The sequence below is a fragment of the Onychostruthus taczanowskii genome, unplaced genomic scaffold (assembly GCF_017590055.1).
Source record: "Onychostruthus taczanowskii isolate IOZ18803 unplaced genomic scaffold, ASM1759005v1 scaffold23, whole genome shotgun sequence".
NCBI lineage: Eukaryota > Metazoa > Chordata > Aves > Passeriformes > Passeridae > Onychostruthus > Onychostruthus taczanowskii.
Genome location: NW_024499573.1, coordinates 9040134 through 9067617, shown reverse-complemented (window position 1 = coordinate 9067617; position 27484 = coordinate 9040134).

Genomic DNA, 27484 nt, shown 5'->3' with positions numbered 1-27484 from the left:
ACAAACCAAAAGAATGAGTTACTGAGTCAAAATGGTTTGAGACGGTGTTTGTTGTGAAAAATTAGGCAAACTCAGTTCCTGTGTAAATGAATAATGTGATGAGGGAAAAAAGTAAGTGTGTTCTTACATTTTAAAGAATTACATAGAAATTGGAGACTACATAGTCTTTAGAGTTTGCTGAAGTTGTCAGGATGTGTTCCAACCACCTTGCAGGCTTTAGAAGAGACACAGTCAATGTAGGATTCTTGATAGAATATAAAAAAATACTCTCAGATTAGTAACAGTAATCATAATAACAATAATACTAACACAAGTTTTTCCTGAGAAGCCAAGAAATTATATGAATATGAAAAAGTGTCATATATTTCCTTGACTCTGGTCATATCTGATCACAGCAACTAAAGAAATAAAATCAGTAAAGATTTTATTTTTAAAAAATAAAAATAAAATCTTTACTGATTTTATTTTTGCTGTTAGAGCTGCCTAAGCCACAGATAGGATTCCTGGAATAATTGCAATAGGATCCACTCACAGCTTTACACCTTCTCATGAGGAGCTCTTGTCTTTAAAGGAGACTCACTGAACATGTGGAAAGAGTTGAATTTTGCGTTTTAAAGCTTAGTACAATAAACTTGAGCTGGTAGTTGGTTTGATTTTCCTTATTATGCTAGGCTAAATACCTGCTATGCGAGCAGAAGCTTTCCCTTGCAAGAGAGGCAGAGCTGGCACTAGGTGGCAGGAACTTCTACAGCTCTTCCAGCTCACTGGCTCCATTACCCCAAAGCCAGCTGGGTTGGCTTCACGTGTCAGTGTTGACAACAGTGGTTCTCTCCACACCTGTCCTCTGATTCAAAAGGAAATTACTTTCCCTGGCTAATAAGTTCATAAAAGCATATGAACCCAAACCTGTATATCAGAATTCAAATGTTCAGATGTGAAAACTGGTTTGGGTTTTTTCTTGTGACAGAGGAGAGATTATCCACAAAAGTTTTGATGAAGTTTAGCTGTTTAACCAACTTTCCTTCCTTCTGGGGTCAAACAAATTATTCTTTCATGTTGATATGATTCACCAATCCTTATGCTGATTTCTTTCTTAATAAGATATGGAAAATTATTCTTAGTCAATAATTGCCAAATAAACTGCAACCCAGAGGAGAGAAAGCTTATTGGCTGCTTCTTCAAAGCTAAAAATGTTGTACTTGATTTTTAAAATTAAACAAGCTGTTCAGTAACAGACAGATTTTCCATCCTTCTGTCTATTGACCTACTGATCTAACAAGTAATCAATCAATTGATCTATCTTTAAACATATGGAGTAATACCTTGCCTATCCTTAGATCTGTAAGTCAGTTTCTGTCTTGTTCCACCTAAATGAAGTCATTTTTTCCTAAATGTGTTTTACATTAACATTGTTCTTTTCTTGATTTTATTGAAAGTAGTTCTGTGCCATTTCATCAGTTATGCAGTAATTTGTTATGATAGAGTCATAAGGGCAAAAAATCAGAAAAACATAAAGAATGTGGTACAACTGCAACACAAATTGAAAAGACATTCTTGTTCTGTAATACATTTCCAAACTGGCAGTTTATCAGAAACTTTCTCTAAAAAAAGAACCTCTTAGATAGCAAGCCTGGAATAAACTCTTACTCAAAACCAAAAGGTCTGACCCAGCTGTTGGCATTATTCATATGAAATATTTCACTGGCATAATTAAAAAATACTTTAATGTTTTGTTTCAAGTATTGTTGAATGCAAATACTGCAGGCCAAGCTCCTTCTTTCAAAATAAATGAGCAGTTGCAGAACAATAAAAACAGTTGAGGCATTTATGCTAAGACATGAAAAGCACGATGGCAAGGCGGGTTTCTAAACCACATTCCAAGCATTTTAAATGCCTTTTGATTGTTACCACAAATCCACCGATTGTTGTGAAAAGGGTGTGTGTCATCAAGCCACAGGCAAGGCCTTGAATACATCTGGCTCAATGTTTGCAGCATTGATGTTAAAACACCTCTCAGTAACAGTTCTGCAGCAACTATTCCCAGTCCCTCATCACCATCCTTTTGTAGGAGCATGCCCGACTCTCTGCTAATGGCAAAAATTAATTCAAAAGGTCAGGATGAATTAATGCATTCTTCTCTAAATAAAACACATGTATGATTTTAAAGCTACACCACGCAGTGAAACTGCATTCTTTCATCAACTGTGATCATCGTTTGCTGTGATATCTTAAGGCTCCAAATTCCCCTAGAATTTTTCTGTCATGGAGGCATGCTTGTCTGACCACATGGTAAGATGCTCCTTTATGCCACTCTAAGTACCAGAATAAGAACACAAGTAGTTTAAACTGAGGTGCTTCCTGTATAAATTTCTGTCACTCTCCAAACCAATAATAGTGACAATATCAGGGTTTCTGGGGAAGAACATACCGATAGTATTTCTTTAATCCACTTTTCCCCAAATTCATTTTCTTCTCTACCTCAAAATGTTTTTCATGTTGGAAGGAAAAAAATTAGGGTTTCAGTCAGGCAGAAGTCTGGCCAGAAGAAAATCCTCAGCAAAGAGATTCTGTACACAAGCATTGATTTAGCAACTATCTTGCATTTGATCTTCAGTGTACAAAAGCAAAGAACTTTATATTTCCTGTGTTCAACAGCCTCATTTCAGTTGATCTAGAAAGCCTATCAGTGTATGTGTTTAAAAACACATATCACTAGTCCTGTGCATCGTGGGTTCAAGACTAGTATATCAAGACAAGTACAGCCAAAATTCTATCCAAAATTTCCTGGATCAAAATATACAGGAAATCTGAGAAATCATGCTTAATTGTTCTAGATCTGATAAAGAAGAAAAGCCCTTGGATTGTTCAACTTTGTAAGATTCTCATTGACCCATCTCTCAAAATAGTGCAGGTCCCCCTGGATGGCATCCCTCCCTTCTGTTGTGCTAATTACACTGCTCAGTTCTGTGTCATCTGCAAATTTTCTGAGGGAGTACTTGATCTCACTCTCTGTCATTGATGACGATATTAAAGAGCACTAGTTCCAATCAAAATCTCTGAGTGACACCACTCTTCCCTGGCCTCCCACTGGACAAACCACCACTGACAAAAATTCTTTGTGTCCCTCCAGCCAATTCCTTACCCACCACATCCATGTCCACCCTTGAAATCCATGTCTCTCAGTGTGGAGAAAAGGAACTTGTGTGGGACCATCAAAGGCCTTGCAGAAGTCCAGGCAGATGACATCATGCAGGCTTCCCCTGTCAACCATTTCAAGTCACTTCATCATAGAAGGCCACCTGATTGTTCAGAAGAGCATTTGCATACAGAGATGGCATTCAATGCTTTAGAAATAAAATAAAGATCATAACATGCTTTATTTTCCAATGTGGTTACAAAAATAGGGAGACTGAACATCAACTGTAGGCATTCACCTCTAGATAACAATATTTCTGTGATGAAGATGTTGCCTTTATCCTGCAGAAAAGCTTTCTCAACATTACATCAAAGAGATGAAATTACACCTCAGGCAGTTGATTCCCTGTCCTCTCTACAGACATCACTTGACTTTAGGAAGTAATAGACGAAAATCTTTAATTTAAAGTAGTATTGGATGGACTTGAAATGATCTAGTGAGCCTTGATAGTTATCTATTCCTCTTTGATGAGATGTCTAGAATAATTTCCTGCTTCTGCTGTGATCGAAAGTATTGAGACATTTTCCAGAGTAGTTTCATAACTTTTCACTTCTGACATTGCTTATTACAAGGAAGAAGAGTCTTTGAAATTCAGGGGAACTCCCTGATAAAATGTTCCAGGAATTTTCTGAGCTTCCTGGAAGTTCAAAATTTGGCTGTCAGTATTAACAAGGTCTTGAATCACATCTTATTATTCACATGCAATGGAAGAGCAGGACTGGAAAAAACCCAAACAACAGCTGTCTCATCATTGTCTTAGAAGTTTAGCTTTAGTGTCCTTTCAGTAGCGTCATCTGACAGGACAGAACAAGGGTGTATTATGCACAGTAGAGAAAAGGAGATAGAAGGGTATGGGGAAGAGATTATTTTTCTATCAGTTTAACCCAATACCTATGTTGTTTGGAGGAATTATTTTCCTTTGAAAATATCAGTTTATTGAAAAATATAGTTATTCTACAGAATGTGCCAGTGTGCAATCTGAATGGCAGTGGAGCTTTCGTAGTCTGTATAGCACTTGATACCATTCTAAATTCTACGTACTTCAGTGAGTCTGGAAACAATGTTATGACCCAAAATCATGCCTGTGCTTTCAAAACACTGCTCTTAAATTACTATTATTTCTATTCTAACTTATTGAATTCTCATATATTTAGGTTAATGAGTGCTGTCTAATACATCCATTAGGGTTAGGAGAATATCTAGAATTATATGGACAATATTCAAATAATAGTTCTCAAATCCTTTGCAGGAAATTTGCAAACTGGAACTACTATTGAATGTTCCATACAAATAATAAACAAGCCAAGGAAAATACAGTGAAACTGGAATCTGATTTCTCACCCAGGCAATGTAAATTCTATCTATATGACAGCAACAGAATGAAGTAAAATATTAACTCTAGAGAAAACAAAGAATGTGGGGAACACACAAACTTTTAAAAACCCCAGGTCAGGTGAATAAAGATATCAAGATATATGTCTGGGACTTCATAATACAAAAGAAAATGTAAACCAGGCCAAATGCTTTTTGCTGAATTAGTATGCTGTTTACTTAACTTGAATTTTAGAAATCTTTTTTTTTTTTCTCACTGACAAGTTCGCACTCAATGAGTTTGTGTCCCTGGAGAGTAAAGTTAAAGAAAGAAATGAAAACTGGATGTTAGAATAGAATAGACTGGAAAGAACAGGACAGAGGGGTCAAACACTAAATGTCTGTATCCAGTAATGGAAGCCAAGAGGACAGTTTCTGCTGAAACTTCTGTATCTATTAAATATTCTTACTCATATGGTAGCAGTTAGATTCAAAAATGCAGTTATTTCAGGCATACAAAGGATGAAAGTGACCATCAATATTTGGTCACCAAACAGATGTTTTGTTGGACAGAAAGTGCTTTATGATGTTTCATTTTTTTTTCCTAACTTGCATTGTTAGACTGCCATTTCAAAACATAGCCAAGTATAGTAATAGTATTTCAAAATATTGTAGACTAAGATTACACCAAAATTATATTTTTCTGGTCAATCTGAAATAATTTCTTTTGTGTGTATGCAGATGTTGACAGTTTTTAATGATACCACAGTTATTATTTTTCAACCTCATTCAGTGCTCAGGATGGCCGTGGAAGTGATTCAGGGTTGAAGATTGCGCTGCCAAGGGATCTGCAACCTTGTGCATTGAAGAAGCTGCTTTATTCATTGTTTACTAAATAAAGAAATATATGAGTTGAGGATCTGTGACAGTCTTGAAATAAATTAGGAGACTCCTGTGGAATCCAAGCCTCCAATAAATCCGATGCTGCACAAGCCTGTAACAGACTGTAGCTAATTTGATACTTTCCATTTTTCCAGTGTCCACCATAATATCCTTGTCAGAGATTTTTAGAAATACTGAGCATTAGCACCTCCCTCCTGTGTTACACTGAGCTGTATGTTGACATTTTAGAGTATTTAACAGTGCTAATTTATCTGAAAAAAAAACAAACTGAAGACTTTTTAGTGTGGCGCCCTAAATTAGTAAAAATATTTGACCCTTATTTAACCTTGTGATGTTGCGGTGCGTTTTGAGGTGGGGGCACCCCGGGGATGTCCCCGGAGGGCCCCCTAGGCTGTGAGCTGGCTGGCAGCAGCAGGCAGGCAAGGAGACTCCACACGGCGTTTGAGGAAGGGCAGGACCACAGGCTTAGAATGTACCATACATTTCGGAGGGGTGAGACAGAGCATACCATTTAAATAAAATGGAATACAACATTGTGATATGCAAACCAATGAATTTATGCACTACAAATAAAATAATTCTTCTCCTTCTGTTGAAACATTTCCAAGATTAATTCCCCAAACTGTGAAATATTAATGTATGATAGTGACAAATATTATTGAAAACTCACAAGAAAATTAATATTCTGCCTTTTTGCAATGTTTAAATATATGTGCAAGAAGTAGAATATTTGGCCACCCAGAGAACAATAAAACAAACCGTGAAATAGTTTCTCATTTAGAAAAAAACCCAATCTATCCTTGCACTTATAGAGGCAGAGTCCCCATGAGGAGAAAATTTATACAACCACTTAACTGAGCTTTAATGTACCAGGAAATGCATTAAGACTTCAATCTTAGCTCTCCACTTTTCTTGAATGCTTCCTTTTTAATAGTATTTTCCCTTTTTAGACCTTTTTAGACATAATTTTGTATTTTGGTCAAAGAAATTTTCCCAGAACCACTTTTATGTGTAAATTCTGTGCTTGTTAAATGTTTGGGGGTTTTTTTTGTTCCCAGTGACAAAAATTTTATTAGCATAACTAGCTACATCAAGATGACTTGTCAATATGTTTTCCTGCTTGCTCACTCCCAGATTATTGTAATCTGCTGTTTGAACATCCAAATCTCTTACATTGTGTAAGACTGCAAAGTCTTTAGAGAATTAGGACTTTTTGGTTTACACAAGCTGGGGATAGTAAAGCAGAAAGAATGAGATATGTAAGAAAGAAAAGGAGTATTAATGATTTTGCCATGGAAGTTTCTCTGCACAGACAAAAAGTTTGTATGCACAGCTACTGTTTTGATGCAGCCTGAAGGTAATGCCATTTATTAGAAGCACATGAACTTAGTAATCCAAAAGTTAATATTGTTCAAAATGTCTGATGTCTTGCAGGGCCTTCCCAGTAATGTACTTGGTGACCTTGTCTGGAGAGATCCTTTTGAAAATGTGTAGGTAACAAAGCCATGGACAGCCATTGTGTGAAGCCTCTTCAGCAACACAACATGGTGTTGCTGAAGCATATGCTGAAGCATAAAAGGTAAGTGAAAAATTAAAGTCAGCACTTTGACATAATTAGTAAGCTGAAACAGCTGGAATGCAAAGGGCATTTAAACCTTCCTGCAAAAGGTCAGGGCCAGACTGAGAACTGGGTCATGAAATATGTAGCTGAGGCAACTACAGCTCCCTTAGCCAGATCGTTCACTCTTTCTAAGCCCTTTAAGAGATATTTACAAGCTTAGCACGGGACAGTGTCACCTGATAAGGTTCCTACTGCTGAGGCAAATTCAACAAGCAAAATGGTTCACTTATTTTTAACAGTGATGAATTCACTGATTTTTAACAGTGATGAATTTTCATGAAAAAAACAGCTGGTTTTGAACCACAGGCCTGGCAGTTAAAGCCTCTCCTCATATGTGTCAGGCTGATTCCTAGCAGTGTAGGTATTAGCACAGCAGAACAGCAAGTAGCCATTTCTCAGGTGGCAGCAGGGTCAGGAGCCAGCACTGTGTGCATTTGTAAGTCTAATGACCACTAAAGAGCAGAGTGCTTTGCGTGTTGCATCAAATTTACCTCTGCAATTTACAGCGAGCTAATCAGATAACAGTTTTAAAGTTCAAACAAAGAAGGAAATGCTTTCAGCACATAACACTTTTTTTTTTTAATAGCTATTTTCATGGCAAAACAATGCAAACTCTGGAATTCTTCCAGCTCAGAGGAATGTGAATGACTTCTGAAGATATCTCCAGCAATTATGATGGCTATCATAAAAGCATTAGAGTCATTGTGATAAGTTATACATTAAGAAAAGTGACTACACCAGCAATTAAAATCCACTCATGACAAAACAAACCAAAAATTGAACTGTGTCATCCACTGGAAATGAAGAAAGAACTAGATTCCCATTTAAATTTTAGCCTCTTTGCTTCTGTCTAATGGTGGTTGCATGATTTGAGACAGCGCAGTTAGCAGTTTATACTCAACACAGGCTCTTCAAATAACTCACCCTATTGCAGCCTGACGATTGCACCACAAACCCGTCCCTAGTGTTATGTATATTTCTCTTACAAAAAAAACCCCTGTATTCCAACCTAGACTATGAGTACTATCTGAACAGAATAGTAGGTAGCATAATGTTTTTGGTGAGCTCTACTACCACATTGTAGGTGCAACTACAGTATGGAATAGAATAAAGTATATTTTTACCCCAATTATTGTCAAAAACTGCTAATTTTCAATTCAAAACTTTATGCTCAGAGGGAATGCAAAGCCATTAATTCAATATGCCAGGTTTGAATTCTTCATCAGTTTGCATCACGTATAAAAGCTGATGCAAGGTATGTGTGTGAAAAGTCATGAGTAGTAATAATTAGTTACATAACTCATGAAGCAAGACATGCTGTTTTCACAGCTTTCAAAAGAATTCCGTTCAACATTATCTCAGTTCTATTTGAAAGGTATTGATGTCAGCCTGAGCTATCTCTGTACCATTAAAGTACTCTCTCATAGCAAGGGGGTTGCCAAAGGGCACTTGAGGCCATTAAAGGAAGCAAGTTTGGCTTTTGCATTCCAGACAGTTTTCCAGAACTCTTAGGAACCCAGTGAGGTTACTTTGACAATACTATTCAAACATTTCATAGCTCTCACTATCCATACTGCCCTGGCCTAGGATTTTTCAGGATATTGCAAAAGAGCAATCACACACACAGAAGTATTGTGGCATTAGTCATCACCAGTTATGCGCAGCATGAAGCTATGAGTGTGTTTAAAAGCAAAATTAATATTATAATTCTGTTGCAGCATGCTTTTATACTTTGTAATAGTTGGATTTTGTACCCCCTTATTCTCCCCAGATGATGTACCCCTTTTTGTACCCCCTTCCTCTACCTATGTAACCATTCTCCTGTGTTGAGATCATCCCCCAAATCCCTGCCCTGGCTCTCTGTCAGTCACTCAGCATCCCATCCCTTCTATCCAGATCTTTCGGTCAAAGCCGTCGAGTGATTAGCCCAAAGCCAGGGGTCAGCCCTCCAAGGATGATGTTATACGCTATCCCAAATGTCCATCCCCTAAGGCTGTATCCCTGGAGGGTCTTTATTGGTCAGCAAATGTATCTCCCCTCGGTTTCCTCCCCCCCTTTAAATGTAACCTCGAGACTCCTTTGTCTCGCTCTGAGCACTGCACCCCCTGAGGAGTGGGGCTCCCTGGGGAGCTCCGAATAAACCTTGGACTGGCCCCCTGTTCAGAGTCGGCCTTTTACCCTCCACCGATGTCTCCAGCGTCTCTTCTGCTGCAAAGGCGACTAGCCTAGCTGCCCTCAGTACCCTCGGGGCACCAGAGAGTGTCCCCCCGCTGTCGGTCACTTCGGGGCTGCCCCCCCGCTGTTTGCCGACCCGGGGCTGGCCGGGGTTCACTGGGAGGCACCCAGAGAGACGGAGACATAATTCCTCACACTAGGAATACTTCAGAAGGGAAAGTTTGAATGGCTTTTCTCCCCTAAGAATTCATATTATGCACTGTAAACCAGCTGTACACGTGTAGATCTTTTCTTCAGTTGTTTCCAGAGTGTCTTAGATCATGTTCTGCACTTCTTCCCTACTCACTTTTCTACTTCTGGTGCACACCAAAACTGATTTGAAATTATAAAGGGACCTGTTTCTGGAAGGAATCCCTGTGTACATTCTTGACACTGTTCAGACTGCTTCCACTGAAATTATGCAGCTGCTCAGGTATGTAGCAGAGAGAGGTACCTTAGCAGGAAAGACATAATTTTACATTTATTTGCTAACAGTGAATGAATAAATATTTCTTGCAAAGAACATGAGTATGTGTGCCAAGAGAAATTTTCTCACTCCCTGTTTATAGTTCTGAGGAAGTGTTTTGTTTAAATAAGAAAAGAAGTGATCATACATTCCTGTTCCAAAAAAGGTTATCAGATCTTGAAGTAAAAATGAGTCCTGTGAAAGGCCTAGGTTAAAATATTTCCTACGTGTCTCTCAGTTGTACAGGTGTGAGGTAACATCAAGGCAAACTCTTCCATGTTAAATCACTCTCACAGAGAAAGAGGGACATCCCTTCCTCAGAACTCCTTCAGACAGCAGAGGGAAGAACACAAATTTTTCAATTTTATTTTCCAAAACTTTTTGATCAGGGCTTTAATTTTTGAAAATTTTAGCCTAAGCTCTGTAAATTTTACCTTGGAAAATCCCCCACCTTTTTGTTCTGCAGGTTGCTCCCTTCCCTCGCTGGTTGTCTTGCTTTCTTTATACATACTTTTCAAGAGCCAACTTTAGAATGTTTTTCCCCTGTCCAAGGTCTGTTGCAATGTCTCCAGCTCCCTCTTTCCTGGGGAGCTAAGCTGGCAAAGCTCAGGGAGGGACAAGCTTGGATACACAAGCAGGAACAAGTACCCACCAACAGAAGGTGGGGAAAGACAGGTAAAGAAATCACTTGGGAGTGCCTTAGGAAAATATAATTGCCCAATAATGAGCCTTATCCCAATTATCTTTGTAATTATATGCTTGAGGTCAGCTTAAGTTGGTTGAATATATTAATAAAACTTCTGCCATATTTTTAAAAATAGTATTTGCATCTGTAACAGGGGAAATTATGGAACATGGAAAGAGTTGAACTGGTAGTTGGTTACAATTGAAAGTTAAGTTTGATTTAGCTTGCAAAATTCAGCCTGAATGTAGGCCCTCATGGAGGCAAAACATCACTGTTTAAGTTCTAATGTTTGGTATTCATGACAGCAAGTGTGGCACAATATATTGTCTTGCAAATATTTAAATTTGCTATATCTTGCACTGTTTAGTCAGATAAATTGTGCACTTACATAAGCAAAATGACTTAAGTTGACCAAAGTAATAATCAATAGGTTCCAAGGTAGTATATTTTAAAGATCATGTATGACCTGATCATTATCAGTCCAGTTATTTTCTGAAACAGCCTGAAACCAATCATATATACCAGTGTCGAGAATTTCTTAATCTGCTCCTAGAACACTGGTAGACACCTTTTTTAAGTGAAAAAGTTTTGAAGTATTTTGTTATTAACCAAACAGTCATAGTCTAATTGAGGTTAGATGACTACCTTATTTCAAAATACAGAGAATTTACATGTATTATATATTTTGCTTTATGTGCTATCATCAACACAGCTCATTCAAGTCTAAGAGACTCCTGTATTAATTTTATACAATGTTCCTTGCACAGAATTTGAATTTTAGGTTATATCAGCAGCTTAGTATCAAATTTCACTATTATGCAATTATATTTACATAATAAACAAACTATTAATATGCATTGGACAGTGACAATAATCTGTTCTTATCCTTGTCAAGTTATTTGTGGTTAATGAGACCTAAATTAATGAACAAATACAGCTCTCACCAGCATAGTTCCGAGTAATCCCATTGAGAATAAATTTGCATGATGACGAGCACTGATGTGAAACTGTAGAAAATAAGGAGGAACATTCATTCAGCAGAAAACATTTGCATACAACTGTACTGGGAAAACACAGGGATTTTTTTTTTCTTATGACAGAACAGGTTTCTGATAAGGACAAATAAAAAATATTAGCAAAATGAAACACATTTTCTGGAAAATTTAAAATCTTGTCCAGCTTGACATCAGTAAATTAATGGTATAAACAGTAGACTACAAGTGGCAAATTAGCAGCATGTAGTTTGCTATCTAATACTCAACTAACACATTTTATTCTGGTCAATTAATTCACAATTTTGCTGACAAAGTCAATAAAATTATCAGACTTGTTGCTAAATTATCAAACAAGATTCTTCACCATGAGTTTTCTGAGCACTTCTGTATTTGTCTCTTCAGTTGCTGATCAGACAAGTGGAAGGCAAGGATTTCTCTCACCTACTGAAAAGCTCTTTATGAATCATCTGTTTAAAGAAAAAGTTATTCAGCCCCATGCCATGGTTATATGTAAGGAAAGAGAAAGATTCAGAGGGGCTCTGCACTTTTACATACAGCACATTACGGAGTAAAGGATTTAGGAGAGGATGAGGAAAAGTGAGTTTATGTGGAATTCAGAGGTTTTGTGCCTCCTGTTCTCTAAGTGCCACTTCTTCATATAGTGACATAAATTATCCCTCTGATATATGATCATCCTGTGCATCATAGTAATGCTGAGCCAGTTTGGTCTCAGTAAATCTTGAATTTCTTTATACTGTGCTTCAATGAGAGGAATAGAATGCTGCAATTATATGATCATTGACGGATATTATTATTGCAACAATTATATCTGCTAAAGAATATGCTAAAAATTTATACAGCCATGATATTGCTGATGGAAAGAAGTGTCTAAGCATTCTAGAATCCATGATTTCTTATGTTTATGAGATAGCAAATGCCCAGCTGCTGACTTTTTATCTTGAGAGCAGAACTTAATGTATGTGTGTGTCTATATAGTTTAAAAATTGCTATTAGTTTTGACTGCCCATTCCCTGCTAAGCAGCTACTTTTCCTTACCCCAGGCTCAGAGGAGGAGCCTCAAAATCCCATAAAGGGATGTTCAGACACACACTTTAATGTGACTACGATGTTTGAGACTGCAGGCAAGATGGGGTTTGTTTCCATTTTCTAAATGTAACGTTTCCATTTTCTGAAGTGTAATCTGAGATGCCCAAAGGTTTGTGAGACATTCATGTGCTGTTAATAATTTTGATGAAGGACCTACAAGTGGCTCATGATCTTTGCAGTAGCAGCCACAGGCCAGAGAAGGTACCTTAGAGCAATTCAGAACTAGATGACCTTCTCTTGGGTCTAATGATATTTAAACTCATATTTAGTCAGTGGAGTTTAGTTGATACAGTGGCATTCATAGAGCAATTTGAACTACTTTTCAGTAAAAACAAATTTAGTGAACGGATGTTTAAATTAACTAAACTAGATTTCAATAGTTGTATCAATTTCATAAATTTCTCTTCTCTATAAAGAAAGTCTAGACTATAATGACACTGTAAAGTCTGTAAAATAGACATAAATATTTAAGTACTTTGATCTGTAAGCTGAACCCTGTATGACAGTCTCCAGAAGGGTTTGAGTGCCTTGTGCCTCCCACGTCTTATCTGGCACTAAACTTGCTGGATCTCCAGGGACAGTTTAAAGAGTCATTGGCTGTGTTTGCAGGTGAATGAATCAGACCCTGGATGTCTTAAGTTAGGTGGCCTTCATCTCTTCCTGATCATCTAAAATTTATCAGAATGATTTACCTGGGACTTATTCTCATACATTGCTATTAATGAGGAGTCAGATGCATTTAAATGCATATTCTGCAATAAAATCAAGTAGTATGTAATCAATAGGAAAAAGACAGATTAAAACTTCAATAATGTAAAAAAACCAAACAAACAAACAAACAAACACTTAAACTATAATTCTGATTCTGAAAGCATCTTTTAGTGATTGGTTTTCCAAACAGAAGTAACTGACATAATTGAGATTTGAATAAATCTATGATAAATGCTTAGCACTTAGCTTTATGTTCTAACTAAAGGCATTGTAAAGAGGCTGTTGTTCCTTGTCATGTCCCTGAAGATATTTATTTTGATGTAAACTACAGAAGGAGAAAAGGAATACACTTTCTATCTTAAAGAAAAACCTTGTGGCTCTGGGATAGATTTTATTTTTCTCAAATTCATAAATCATGTTTATGTTGATTATGGATAACAAATATTCCAAAACCACTAGAAAGCATTTTACTGCTCAGATAGTTTCATGTTGATTAAAAAGTACTCCACAAGCAGGACTTTGCTCCAGTCCCCAGCTAGCCCCAGCAATGACCGGAACTGTGATGAACTGCTGACATGCAACAGGAAAACCAAACCCAGAATACAGGTTTCTGCCTCAAGCTCCACAAAATATGGCATAGAGATGTAGGTTTAATTCTTTTTTTAGTGAGATGTAAGCCTAAATTTAGGCACTTAGTTGCTTAAGTCTCCTCAAGTGCTCTGCAAAAAAGGAATTCCTCCAGAGATATTTTAAGAAAGATCTTCAATGTGTGTGCAAGGACACCTAGGCATGATAACCCCAATATAGGTTCCAGCTTTACTTCCAGTAGTCCACTTAAAATGCTTTATTTATTACTATTTGCAGTAAATTTTGCCCTAATGATTGCTACAAAGAGATGAAGAGCAGGTATGCATTTCCCTCCTCTGTGGCCCTTGCAGCTTTAGATGAGAAAGGTCTGAGAGGTCATTGTCCTAATGACCCAAGACAGAAAGATGGGAGAGAGATTTTTTGAATAACTTTATTACATTAAACAGACAGATGAAACTTTTGAAGATTTTGTTGTGAACACAGGCAATCGAGGACATCATGATCCACACTGAAACAGAATAAAGTGATACTAGAAAAGTCAGAGACATTTTATAACTCAGTCTTCTGATGAAAGCGTATGTAACATATGCATGTTTAGAGACTTATATTTCCAATGGCATCTGTTCTGTTTAGCACTCCTGTCTCTATGCATGGACCACAGATGGCCTGGCACAAAACTAAGCATGACCTGCCCATAGATGATATATTTTTGATATATTATGATATATAGGGAAGGTGCACACATTTCTGGAAAAAATCAATTGCCAGAAAAAAGGAGCTTTTACACGTCTCAGCTAGCTCTCTCCCTGTCAATCTGCAACAAAGAGGAAGACTAGCATGGTTTTGGTAAATGTGGCAAAAAAAGGGCAGCCAAACTCTTGGACTAGAGCTTGTAAGAACAGGACACCTGGCTTTGACACAGGCAGGCTTCTTGGTAGATTTTGACCCTGATGTCCATTAAGCTTTAGGACTGTATCAGCAGAATGTTGTAACGTGTCTTGCACAGCAAAGTTGCAAGGAATAACATCATGAGATTATTGAAGTCTGAAGAGACATATGGAAAACAGTCTTGTCCCTTTTTTCCCTGCTACACACACTAACAAGCTTGGATTTATACATTGTATGTGCAGCAGCCAACCCTAGTGCTACCCAACATAAGGCTCAAATCATTAGTATGTTTTCAGTGTTCATATGCGTTCGTGATAACTGATGAAGGAAATACTTCCATAAAGAAAATGCATGATCCTTTAGCACTAGAGGAATTTAAAACTGTTTCTGCACTAGTAAATCTTGTGGACCAGAGCCCTGTTTTCTGGATGTTTATTCTGATGAAAAATTACAGTTCATGGTGATAGTGTCTTACAGCACTTTCCTTCAAATTTGTTGTGAATGGTCCCTAGTCTGTGCAAAATCTACTGCTGTTCCTATACACTATTGCAAATTAGCATGAAACACTAACAAGCAGGGTTACTAGCAACTTAGTGCACTGGTCCTGAAGCTACCTTCAAATATGGTGGGCTGTAAAATAAAAAATTATTGAGCTTAAAAAAACACTACTTGCATCACAAGAAAGGAAAGTGTGAACTAACCATATTTTCAGAAATTCCTCCAAAAGCATTTTGAGACACATTCATTTCCCATGAAATGTCAAATCTCACAGTCCCAGTGGTTGTCTTGGGCTTTGCCCATTAGAGAGAAGAATAATCTTGGAAATGTCAGGTATCTTGAGGGAAGTGCTCTTGATCAGAATCACAGGTAATAGCTAATTCATGGCAGGACCTGGTTTGTGGACAGAGCTTTTAAGCAGTCATTTTATACATCTTATTGATTCCTCTACTTTACTTATAAACAAATTACTGCAATTTGCTTTTACCTGTAAAATTTTGCACATAATATGTTTTCCTTTATCTAATACATTTGGGAGCTAAGGGGAAGAAAACAAATATAGTTTTATTTATTTTTTCTTAAACAAGAAAAATCTCACAGAAGTTATTTTAATTCAATTCACCTATTGTTTGCAAAATTCTTTGACAAGTGGAGTCTTTTGACTAATTGCATTTATTGACCACAGTTTTTAATTAACAAAAGAGTTAAAGGGAAGTTTTGAGTGCTCTTCCTTCAGAAAGGTACTTTTTCTTCCTGTCCTCTTTTTCTTTATCTTTGTCTCTCCCTCTGGATGTGAATACATATCACATGATTGCTGCTTGTATGCCAAGCACAGATGCTTGGGGCTGTGGCTGCCTGATTCTTTGTTCCAGCATGACTTCCCTGGCTCTGTGCAGTTAGTGGGATGCACTAACTCTTAGGCACACCTATTTGCATTGAGTATTTGCATTACTCAGCATTTTCCAAGCCATTTCATTGGAAACAGTAAAGATTAAACCATGCTCTTGGAATTTGTCCAACAAATTTCCGATGAAACACCTTGAGTGCTGTTAACAGTATTGCTGTAACATATAGAACACAGAGTGTACAGTATGTGACATCTTGAAATCCGTTATTGTGTTTTTGAGGATAACATATATTTTTACATATGAGTGTACATATCTTCAACAAGCTAAAAGTAATATTATGATTTTTTTAACAGGATATGGTAGGTTATCAATTTCCAAGTAGTTTGCTTTTTTCTTTTTTTTTAATCCCTTTCCTATAAAAAATTCACAATATTTTTTCTCAATATTTTCATGATATTCACATTTCAGACATTTCAGTCAGCTCCAGTTTATAAATACCTATCAACAAAATTTTTATGAAGCCACGGACCTGGATACCAAAAACACACTTGTTAGTTGATAAGAAAAAATCATGGAACAGACACAGAACAGCTTAGTAACTTCCTGAAAGACAGACTGAGAGCATAGTGCAATGTGAAACCTGACACAGGTTGTGTTACAAGATGCTTCTGTGAACAAGATAAAGTGTTACTCCACCAGTAATTAAACCTCAAGGAAACCTCTCCACTTGCCATAAAAGACCCATCAGGCTGTTTTGCGCGCAAATGTGTTAACAACCTTTTCAAAAGTACTATACATACTTAGTACATTGATGTGGAAGATAGCCTGTCAGTGGATCTCAAATAGCTGAAAATTTTGTCCTAAAAGCCAAAGATGCATTTTAAAGATTCATGGTAATTATAAATCTGTTGTAAAATGTGTAGACATCACTTTTCTTCCAGAAAAGAAGGGCATTACTATTTGTATCCGATAACCTGTGTTCCAGCCAAAATCATTAGAGTTAAACAAATATTTCTTCAAAACATCTCACTGTACAATAATGTCTGCCAAGGCACATATACTCTGCAGAAATTAATTCTCTTCCTTTAGTAGTCATGATATACAGTTCCAAGTGTAAATCATGGCTCCTGAAATATATTTTCTACAGTAGTCTGGTTTCTGTCACCTTTTTTAGCATTTTGCTTCAGTTTTGTAGAATAAAACTTTTTTTTTTTAAGGAAAAAAAGTAGCACTTTACTTTTGCTAGCATGATTAACATTAGATTTTGGTTGTCTTTTCTTACTTGCCAGCAACACAAAGCAACACAGACCTTGGAGTTCAACATTTTCTTTGCCTATTGTATTATAAAGAAGATTGGGTTTGTCCATAGAACTTCTAATCAATTATCTGTTTTGACACACATTTTTGATCTAGCATTTCCTTCAACACTGTCTTAGTCATTACAGAGGACTGCTTATCCTTTACAATATGAGGTAGGAGAGGAGATTTCATGATTCATCACCAGTTTAGTCCATTTTCCATCCATTTAACCCTGGGACTGGAGGCTGGTGGTACCTTTGAATTTACTCCAAACAAAGTCAGGAGTATTACATTAATCCATGTAGCTTTACAAAATTTGGCCTCTGCCAGAGTGCAGTTTCTCCATCAAAAATACCTTTTTCTGGTTCTCTCTCTAGCTATTCTGATGTGGATGAAATCATTCTCAATTCCTGTTTTGCATGAGTGAATGCTTACACGTAGGCATAATCCACGTTCTATTATCTCATCACAATGCCATCTGACCATCTCACATTCACTGATGAACTCTATAAACACAATAGTTCTGTTTCTAAAGATGAGACATTGACATACAATGAAAGATTAGTCCGAGGTCATGTTGGGAATGTGTCTGCATTGCATACTGCAGGACAGAATGGAAGCACTCAGGGTTGTCCTACCATTCTCAGCAGCATCATTTGCTTCTGACCCTATCTGTATTGTTTTAGGTACAGAGGTACTTTGTCTGTCTTTAGGCTTTTCTGCAAATTTATGGAGTTATTCAGAAATAGAGGCTGCAGAGAAGCTACTCCTTAATAAAAGTTTTTGAACTAAATTCTCGAGCACAAGAAGCTAATTTACTTCAAAACCTGCAAAAATTAGCTTTTAAATCCAATTTATTTTGCAAGTGCATTTTCATTTTATTAATTAATTAATTTATTTTATTTTATTCTTGAAAAGAATGCATAAAGGCCAGCAAGAAAATAAGTACATTTCAGCAAAGGGAGAAAACATCTGAAAATTATCAAAGGTCTGAACTCTCACCTCCTTTTAAATTACATTTACAGCACATGCTTTAAAGGTGTACATCCCATTAATGCATGAAATAATTATGATGAAGGGTCTGAATGCTAGTAAATGCTAACCGCGTGGGGATATGCATAGCTCTGCTTATACTAGAATTTCAAATTTCTGGGTAGAAATAATAACATGTTGATGGAAGCTTCAGGACACACAGAATCAAAGTCTTGAGAAAGATGGAAAACTAATTTTTCACTACAGGAAAATTTATGGAACAAATGTGAATACTCATTGGAGGTTGAGATGATCAGATGTTTCATTTCAGCCTTTTGATAACCTGGACAAGGACAATCAGTCTTTTCAGAATTTTTGCCACTTTCTATATGTCTCAGATGTTACTTCCAAATCTGATTAAAAGTACATCCATTCAGTCACAGACATTTTTCAGAATGCAATAACTGGAATTCTATTGTAAAAGAGAAAATATTGCTTTATGAATTTTATTCTGTGTGTTGCCTGACATTTACAGATGCCCTTTGACACATCAATTTGAACACAAATTTTAAAACCAGGCAGTAATTCCCAGAGTTAAAATTCAAAATTTTCAGAATTCAGAATTTTGGTGTTTACTGTTATGCTCTAAAAAAGATATTTCTAAACCGCTGAAGTCTTGTGCTTCAGATGGAAGTAGTGAACTGGAATGAGTTACCTTCCTTCCCTTGTTATTCACTTAACTTTTTTTTCTTTCTATTATTTTCCCCTGTTTTTAATTTACTTATTCCACTCAACAGTCTTCAGGATTTCAAATTCTCATGAAAATTCAGATGGGAGAGTTGCTCAGAACTTCTGAAAATTCAGAGTTTTGGTACCTTGTGTTGGGACAAAAGCTCTTGTAAATGTTGGTCTTCTCTCTCTTTGCTTGTCTTCTAAGTCATATGAAACATATATGGCTAGATCCTCATCATGAGCAGTGCCATATGGGAAAGATAAAAAAAAAAATTGGAAGACGTGTGGCTCACTCAGTGCAGGCCATTGTGTGATATTTGGATAGTCTGAAATATTTGATTTTTTTTAATGTTTTGAGAGAAAAGGACCTTGTTCTCTGCTGTTATTTTCATGAAGATGCCATGTGCATGCTTGTTTGCATATAATGGGTGTGTAGTAAAAATAACACAGCTGCTGTAAATAGCACAGCTCCACTGACTTCAGGATATACAATCTGTGGATCATTCCATGATATCTAAAATCTACATCTACAGCTCTACAGTTGTGAGTTTGAAATCAGGACAGATACTGACATTCTTTACAATTTTTGCATGAAAGGATTGATAACACTTTTCCCTCTCCACATTGAACCCTGATGCTAAATAAACTCATTAAGGTGACTAAAAGAGAAAAACAAAACAGCGTCACCTTGTAATCAAGCTGTTTATCTTCTATCTGCTTCTGCGGAAAGAAATGTGTACATTAGCTGTGTATGAATTTATGCATATTATATAAATATACACACATTAAAAGCAGCATCTCCTTTCCTCATTACCACTTATATGTTTTGGCAGGCACTACAAAACAAACAGGTGGTCTGTTATGAACTGATAGTGTTGTCAAAATCTGAAGAGCTGAGGGAATTGAGACTGAATTTGCATTCAGCCAAACTTAGCATAATTGTTATTGGCACTTATTGCAATGAAACCTGTCAGAGGTGGAAGATTTGTCACTGTGTCTGGCCAAGTGCAGGAGGCAAGCGAACAGAATTGTTTCTAACCCATTTGTATTTCAAGTTCTTCCCAGCAGAAAGCCACTCTTATTGTTCCATGTTTGTTTGTAAGGCGTTAATAGGTCATGAAATAATAGAACCTAGCCAGTTATATCACAACACATGGACATCTGAGGGAAAACTACAACCACCAGTTGTGTCATGCGACACGTCATGTGACATGTTGTGTCTGGATGCTCTCTCTAGTTCTGTATTCTCCTAATATTAAATGCCAGATGCTTCAATGAAAGATGTGTGTTCTGAATGTGTTTACTAGAATGGTTCCACTCATAGGGAGAAAATTCCTTCCTGATTCCACTAGTTTAAGCTGTACCCCTAAACATCTAGATAAGCAGTATCCGTAACAGTGCCATTTCAACCACCATTTTTCTGTTTTGCCTTAGTTTTGTTTTTTTTCTGAATAAGTGTTGAAATTTTGGAGGGGAAATACTAGTCTTCATGGTAACATATCTCAGATTTCATGTGTTAATTATATTGTGAGTAAATAATTACTCCTTTCATAATACCTCTTAAAAGCACACACCTTCTTGAGACATCACAGTGCAGTGCAGAGTGTGCCAACTCCTAACATCACAGACAGCAGTGTATCACAGGCAGTCTGTGCACAGCCTCTCTCATACCAGTGAAAATGAGGGGACAGAATGGAGTCAGTACCTGGAAAAGATTGATTTACATCTTCTGAGCATGAGAAATGATGTATCTCAATCAATACCTGGGAAGAACAAAAATCCTAAGATTTTAGACTGAATTTCATATATTCCCTTTCTTTAGTAGTGGGCAGACCTCAGGTTTGAAGCTGAGACCTATACTTAACTTTCCTAGAAATCACTGTTAAAACACTCTTTATAGCTGACCTTTGAGGAAATTCTGAACATATTCCTTCATGTGTCATACTACCACAGATTCATCCACAAAGAGTACATTTTTTTTGCCCTTTCCATAAATTAACATGTTCTTATTCACACAATATCAGGATCATGGTGGGAGCCTGACTTTCCTTTCTATACACTGCAGAGTTTTGTCAAGAAATTAGGAGATGCATATTTTAACTTTGGACTGCATACTGACATTTTTCAACATATGTTTATGTCTAGCATATCCAGTGTTAGTCTGCAAAACAACATGATGAGTGCTAAATTGACAAGAACTCCTCTTTTAACTACATATGTATACACCCAGCTTTCATTTTCATATTTGTGAAGAACTCCACTCAAGCCAGCCCTTTAGGAAATCAAGACCTGCATCTCCGATAATTGTTTCAGTTAAAATTACATTTAACCACACAGCACCAAACAAGGTGTTTCAATTTTCATGCACATGATCATTTATTCACAGGCCTTGCAACTAATTTCCTGACAGGTTTCACCACAACAAAAATAAAATAAATCTTTTTAAATACAATCATAAATACTGTTACATAGATGGTTTCACACTTAATCTTATCAGCTTACTAGAATACTAATTTATTATGAGAGTGGAAAAATGCATTACAAGTTTCAAAAAAATTATATATATACTATATATTAAATATATATACTGCACTATTAAACATTTAATTTCACTATATCTGTTATACTTTGTTATCATCTTTCTTTTTATTCTTTCCTTAAAATGGTCAGAAGAGAAATCAAAATACAATTGGTGTTTGAATTTTAAATGAAATGAGAAGAGCAGAGCTGGCAAAATCTCTAGTACAAAATGTTGGGAAAAAATACTGTATTTCGTTTACAGAAAGCGTATGCTTGGAGATGTTTGAAAGTGGCAACCTTTCAAGGGAGAAAAGCAAACAAACTAAAAAACCTCCCTAGTTTACATAAAGTACTTCCAGGTTACATTTGCTGCTTTCTGGTTTGGCTAGCCTTTCTGGTAGGTAATGATACAAGTGAATCTGGTGACTAATGCTGTTTTTTAGTTTCTAGCCAGCCAAGAGCTTTCCCAGACTTTGGTCCCCATCTCCTCCTGTAAGACACATAAAAGATGGTGGAGAAATAAAGGAGAAGAGAAAGAGGTCAAATGATGAGGGTGTTAGTTTGTAGGGGATTGCAATTGGCAGTCTATCCTTTTAGGAGACAAAGCACAAATACTGTAGCTGCTGAAGTGCCTTTGACCTTTCTCTGACAACTGTGTGAGCAAAGAAGAGTTCCACCATAAGAGGAGGCGATAGTCTAGTCCCAGAGTCCTTGCAGAGGTGCTCTGCTCTTTGTAACACAGCTCAGAAACACAGTGCTATCCCTGTTCCTCTGAAACCCGCTGGAGACAGAACAGTTAGTGTTCACAAATACACTGGCTGGTTTATGAAATACTCTATGCAACTGTAAACAGTAATTTTGTTCTAACTTGGGGAATGTGCACAAGGTAGCAATCTCTGGCACAGCCCTGTGCAATGAAATCTGAGGAATCATGAAAAGGAAAAGTTCTCCATGTAGAAATGTATATATAGTTATATATAGAACTATATATAGTGGAACTCTCGGGCCTCAGCTGAACTACAGAGTAGCACGTCCTGCTTTTATCAAAAGAGAAACACATATTCCTGGGGGTCAAAGGCCCATTTGTTAATCAAATGCCAGTTACATAGAAACACTTGGGGAAAAGAAATTCTGATGAACTGGAAAGAAACTAAAAAATTTTCATCTGTGTATTGAATCCCAGTGAATTAACCAGCTAGAAAATTGATTCTGGATGGCATGGTTTTTCTCAAAGTTTACCATAAACTCAGTATGAGCCTCCAAACCCAGCTGTCTAATCACTGAGGTACTGGGGTTACCTGCCTTCGTTTTGTACTTGAGGTCAGGGGTGTGCACTCAAAATGAACCCCTTAATCACCTGCACCATATTTTTCCTCATATTGAGAAAGTCTCCTAATGAACATGATATGGATTCTCTCAGATGAAACTAAATTGTACATAGAGCCTCGGGAGCGTACCCATCCCATTGTTGCCACTAATGGGCATTTAGCAGCCAGGGCCAGGCAACAGACAAACCAAAGTAAAGCCCTGAAACATGTTTAACATGTTCTGATGGCTTCAGCTACAGCTTTTACCCATACAGATCCACTGCACTGCATGGCATAGGCTGAGTGAACTTCTCCTTTGCCTGAACAAGTGCAATGATAAAGGGTTGCCTTTCATTTCTAACTCAATGAAAAAAATTACAAAAAATTACAAATGTATGAATATTAAGTGGAGAGAGGCATTTTTTTAGAATACAAATACAGGGACTGCACCTCAAGCTCAGTGACATCTTTGTAGCTGGAGGAGTCAGACACTCACTTCACCGTAGGTTAAGTATAAGCAGCTGTGTTAGTGTCCTGAATTTTATGGTTCCCACTTTTAAGTAACCAATTGACCACAGACATAACAACAACAGCTACTTGAGTCAGCGTTAGGAATGCCACAAAATTTTATGTACCCAAAACCTGGTATTTTAGCTAGCAGTACTTCTTAATAACAACAACTGAACAAAGTGCGCTTTGGTATGTTCAGATGGCACTCACAAAGTTTTCTTCTAAGAGAGTGAGACAGATTTTGGGACTTCATTTAAAGTACTCAGAGAAGTGAGCTGGCATGACTTGTGCTACCTGGTGTTTTCCAGAGGCTGAGTGTACGTGTAAACAGTGACTATAAGTCAGCTGATGCTCTTGTTGCCTTGTTTACTTGCTTGTATGTCTGTGTATTTGCAGAGGTATTCAAATTAGACAACTGTGGTTGCAATGTTTTGCTGCCCAGTATCAGTGGTTGCTTTGTTGCAGGAGTCATTAGTAAAAAAGGGCAGTTGAGACAAGAATCATAAAAGCTACAGACTAACACAAGCCCTTGCATTTGATACTGGATAAATATACAGCAACTGCATTTTAAGCATGTGGAGCAGTAAGTCTGATTTGAACTCAGAGCCATCATCCCATAAACACAGTTGGAGAAGGTAATTTTGATGTACCCAATAGCCCTTTCCACATAGACAGAGTCATTTAAAACCAAGATAATTTTTCTCCACTTCAATTAAGAAGTTGAAGCAGGAAAATCAGGTGAAAGACAAAATGGGTTAATCTGGTTTCCTCTTGTCTGCCTCCTGAGAAGCAAAGCATGTACTCGATAGAAAATATGGAGATTCACATTCAGTGAGGTTGAATAGAATGGCAAATTGGGTGAAAAATCCTTTTCTGGCTTGAAAACCCCCTCTAAGCTGGAATCCACTAACTTGCTGACAGCATTGTGCTGATGACATCTTATCTGGATTTGGAGAATCTGAGCTGCTACCTTGAACACTTCTCCTTTCCTAGGGCAGTCACATAGCATGTAAACACCCTGGAAACCAGGTATATCCCTAGCAGCAGCTACAAGCGGGACACTGATCAAAGTGATAATGACCCAGTTCTCAGAGCTTGAGTTTGTTTCCATTCATCTGTGATATTCATAAAAGTCCCTGTATTTGTATTCTTAAAAAAGCAGAAGTGGCAAGAGTGATCATAAAAATCCATCTTAATCTTCGTAAATATTATTGGCTGCTACACTAAACACTTCTGAATCCCTGCCTTGCTAGACAGTGGTTGACTTCCATCAGCATGCACATTTTCTGCTCTTCATCAAAAAAGATCTAAACAACAGCTAGGAAATTGCAGCTTCTCTTCCTGCTGTTAAGAATTATTCTAGAACATGTACAGGCACCCCACAGAGCATTGCTGTCCTGTCAGGTCACCTATTCTGACTAAGATGATTTAGGGGTGATTGCAGACAGACATAAGAAAGTTGATTTAGAGGTTAGCAAGACTTCTTGTGCTGTCAGCAAGAGAGGCCAGAACTGAAATTTGAAGAGCTGAATGTATATTCAGGAAAGCTATGCTTCTCTGCATTTATTATTTTGTAAACTTGTTGAAATTTATTGTATAAAGACCAGAAGGTGAGCATCGTATCAAATGATTGCAGAATCTTCCTTTATAGTGTGATGTATTTTTGCTCATTTTTGTATGCTGGATTTAAGAATCCACATAAACCCTGACTTTTCTTCTTTATTTTCTTTTGTTGTGTGCTGTTTTTGAAGACAGATACTCAAAATCAACACCAGTTATATAAAGATACACACAGACACAAAAGGAAAAGGAAAAAAAAAGGGAGAAAAGAACTTGGCAGTGGAATCTGGAATGTCTTCAACCAAGCTATAAACTTACATTGTTAAGAAGAGCCAAACCACAGTCACTGCTGATTTAAAGGAACACTTGTACTTAGTGATCATCTTCATGAAACAGAATGCATGGAAAACAAACACCAAGTTTTATAAACAGAAAGTAAATAAGTGGTGCCCAGTGTTGGTCAGCACAAATTCGTTTATAGACTGCTCCTCTCAAACCATCTGCCATTTGAACAAAAAAGCACGGAAGAACTTTGAAACTTCAACTTTTATTACAGAGTATGAAAATATCCCAGACAAGCTGAAATTGAACCCCCTTGTCTCCGTGTATATGTGTGCATACACATGTGCTTTTTTGTTGACATGTTTTATTATAGAGAAGAGCTTCCTACAGACATTGGACTCCTCTTTTAAACTGGCTATTTTGAGACCTAGAAAAAACCAAGCAACTCTTTGCACATCATCATAGTCAGATCCTTACACAGAAGGTCATCATGAACTTACAGTCATCTAAAGAGCACTTGAATTTTGCCAGGTGCATCTGAATGTGCCTGACCTTAGCAGTCCACCCTTGCTCTTGTAGATCCTCTTTCATTCTGAAAGAAATTCCCCAAAGAGTTGTCTACAAAACAATGAAAACAGCAATCACATTGGGTGACTGTGATCCTGGTAAGATCAGGTTATTGGGAGGTCATTGAGTAGAGCTAATATTTGATTCTATATATTTTCCTATATAAAAAAGAACAGGGTAAAATTTATTATCAACCCAGTCAAAAACTTATAATATTTCATAGCTGTTATATTTCTATTAACTATATAAGGGAAAAAAAGTATTCAAGCATTAAAGATACAACCAGGAAATTTATATTCCAAACTTATTTGAATTTATTCCAGCCTCCTGAAGCAGGCCTTCAATTAGAAATGATAACAAAAATGTCCATTGACTTCAGAATAGAGTTAGCCAAGCTTCCATACCTAGTAGATTTGATCAAACTATGAATTCTGGAATATTTTTAAAATACATTTTTTAAATTACCCTTATAATTTTAAGTTAATAATTTGTGAATAACTAAAATGTGTTTTATTCTTCATATAATACCTGTATCCAGTTCAAGCATTTAGAAGCAAGTGCTGTTATGTCGATAATAATATGACATTGGGGTGGTAAAATGGCATCCTAGAGAGGATTCTTATTAGAAAAAAAAAAGAATCTTATGACTTAGCTGGTGGTCCTCAGCATTTAATGGTGCAGGTTGTTCTGAATTTTCTGTTTGCAGCTAAACTGCTGCTTGTTCCCTACAAAGAATGGGCTGGGGAACCCAGTGGAACTCACTAGAGTTTTCTTACTGCCCATGAACCCAAATATCTACAAAAAAAAGAGGCATGTAGAAGGATGGGACATACTCATATCTCAGTTCTGAAAGATACTGTGACTTCACAGGGGCTGTCACAGAGCCCTGGGCATCTGGACGAGCTGCACAGTCAAGCTGGGTTTAGGAAGGGCCAGTCTTGCAAGCAATGGATGTTTGGGGAGTTGACATTTCCTTTTTATGATGGCACTTCAGTCTGCGAGAGAAAGCTGTCCTACAGAACATCAGGCACAGTGATATGGGGCTTGTGCCCAAATTAAGATCATCTGTTAGATTCACCTGAAAAAAGCAGTCATTCTGAATTTGTGTTACTCTATCCACGGCTGAGTTAGGATTTGATAACATAAAAAAAAAAATCCACACCAAATTCTGACCTAATTTGTGCCTCCTCCAGTGAGGCCCAGTCTTTGTCTGGTAGTTAGAAAACCACAGGAATGTTTGACTACATATTTGTGATAGTTGCAGCCTGTTAGGGAGATGTTGAAGGTTGCTGACTTGCTGGAACAGGTGAGATCCACCCTGCATATAAGAGATATAACAGCAGCCATAGGGAGAGGAAGGAAGAGAAAGTCAGTATCTGGAACAGATACTGTGGGAAAAAGCCTGTTGAGGCATTTTCCAGTACAGTCACAGTGTTATGAATTATTCTTCCTCCTGGTAAAAACAAATTCCAAGCACCATGACTTATCTAACTACAATGAGGGTCACAGTGGAGATTCACCCTATTTTAATACGAACATATCCAGCTGAGAGTGGAGGAAGAAATATAAACCTAAAAGAAAAGAAAATGCTGTGTTTGTAGTATTTCTACCATAGACTTAAGCTAGAAAGTACTGCATGTTTCATAAAAAATGTTGTTTGCATGAGGTCTTTAGCATCATTTCCATGATTCTGAATTCTGATTA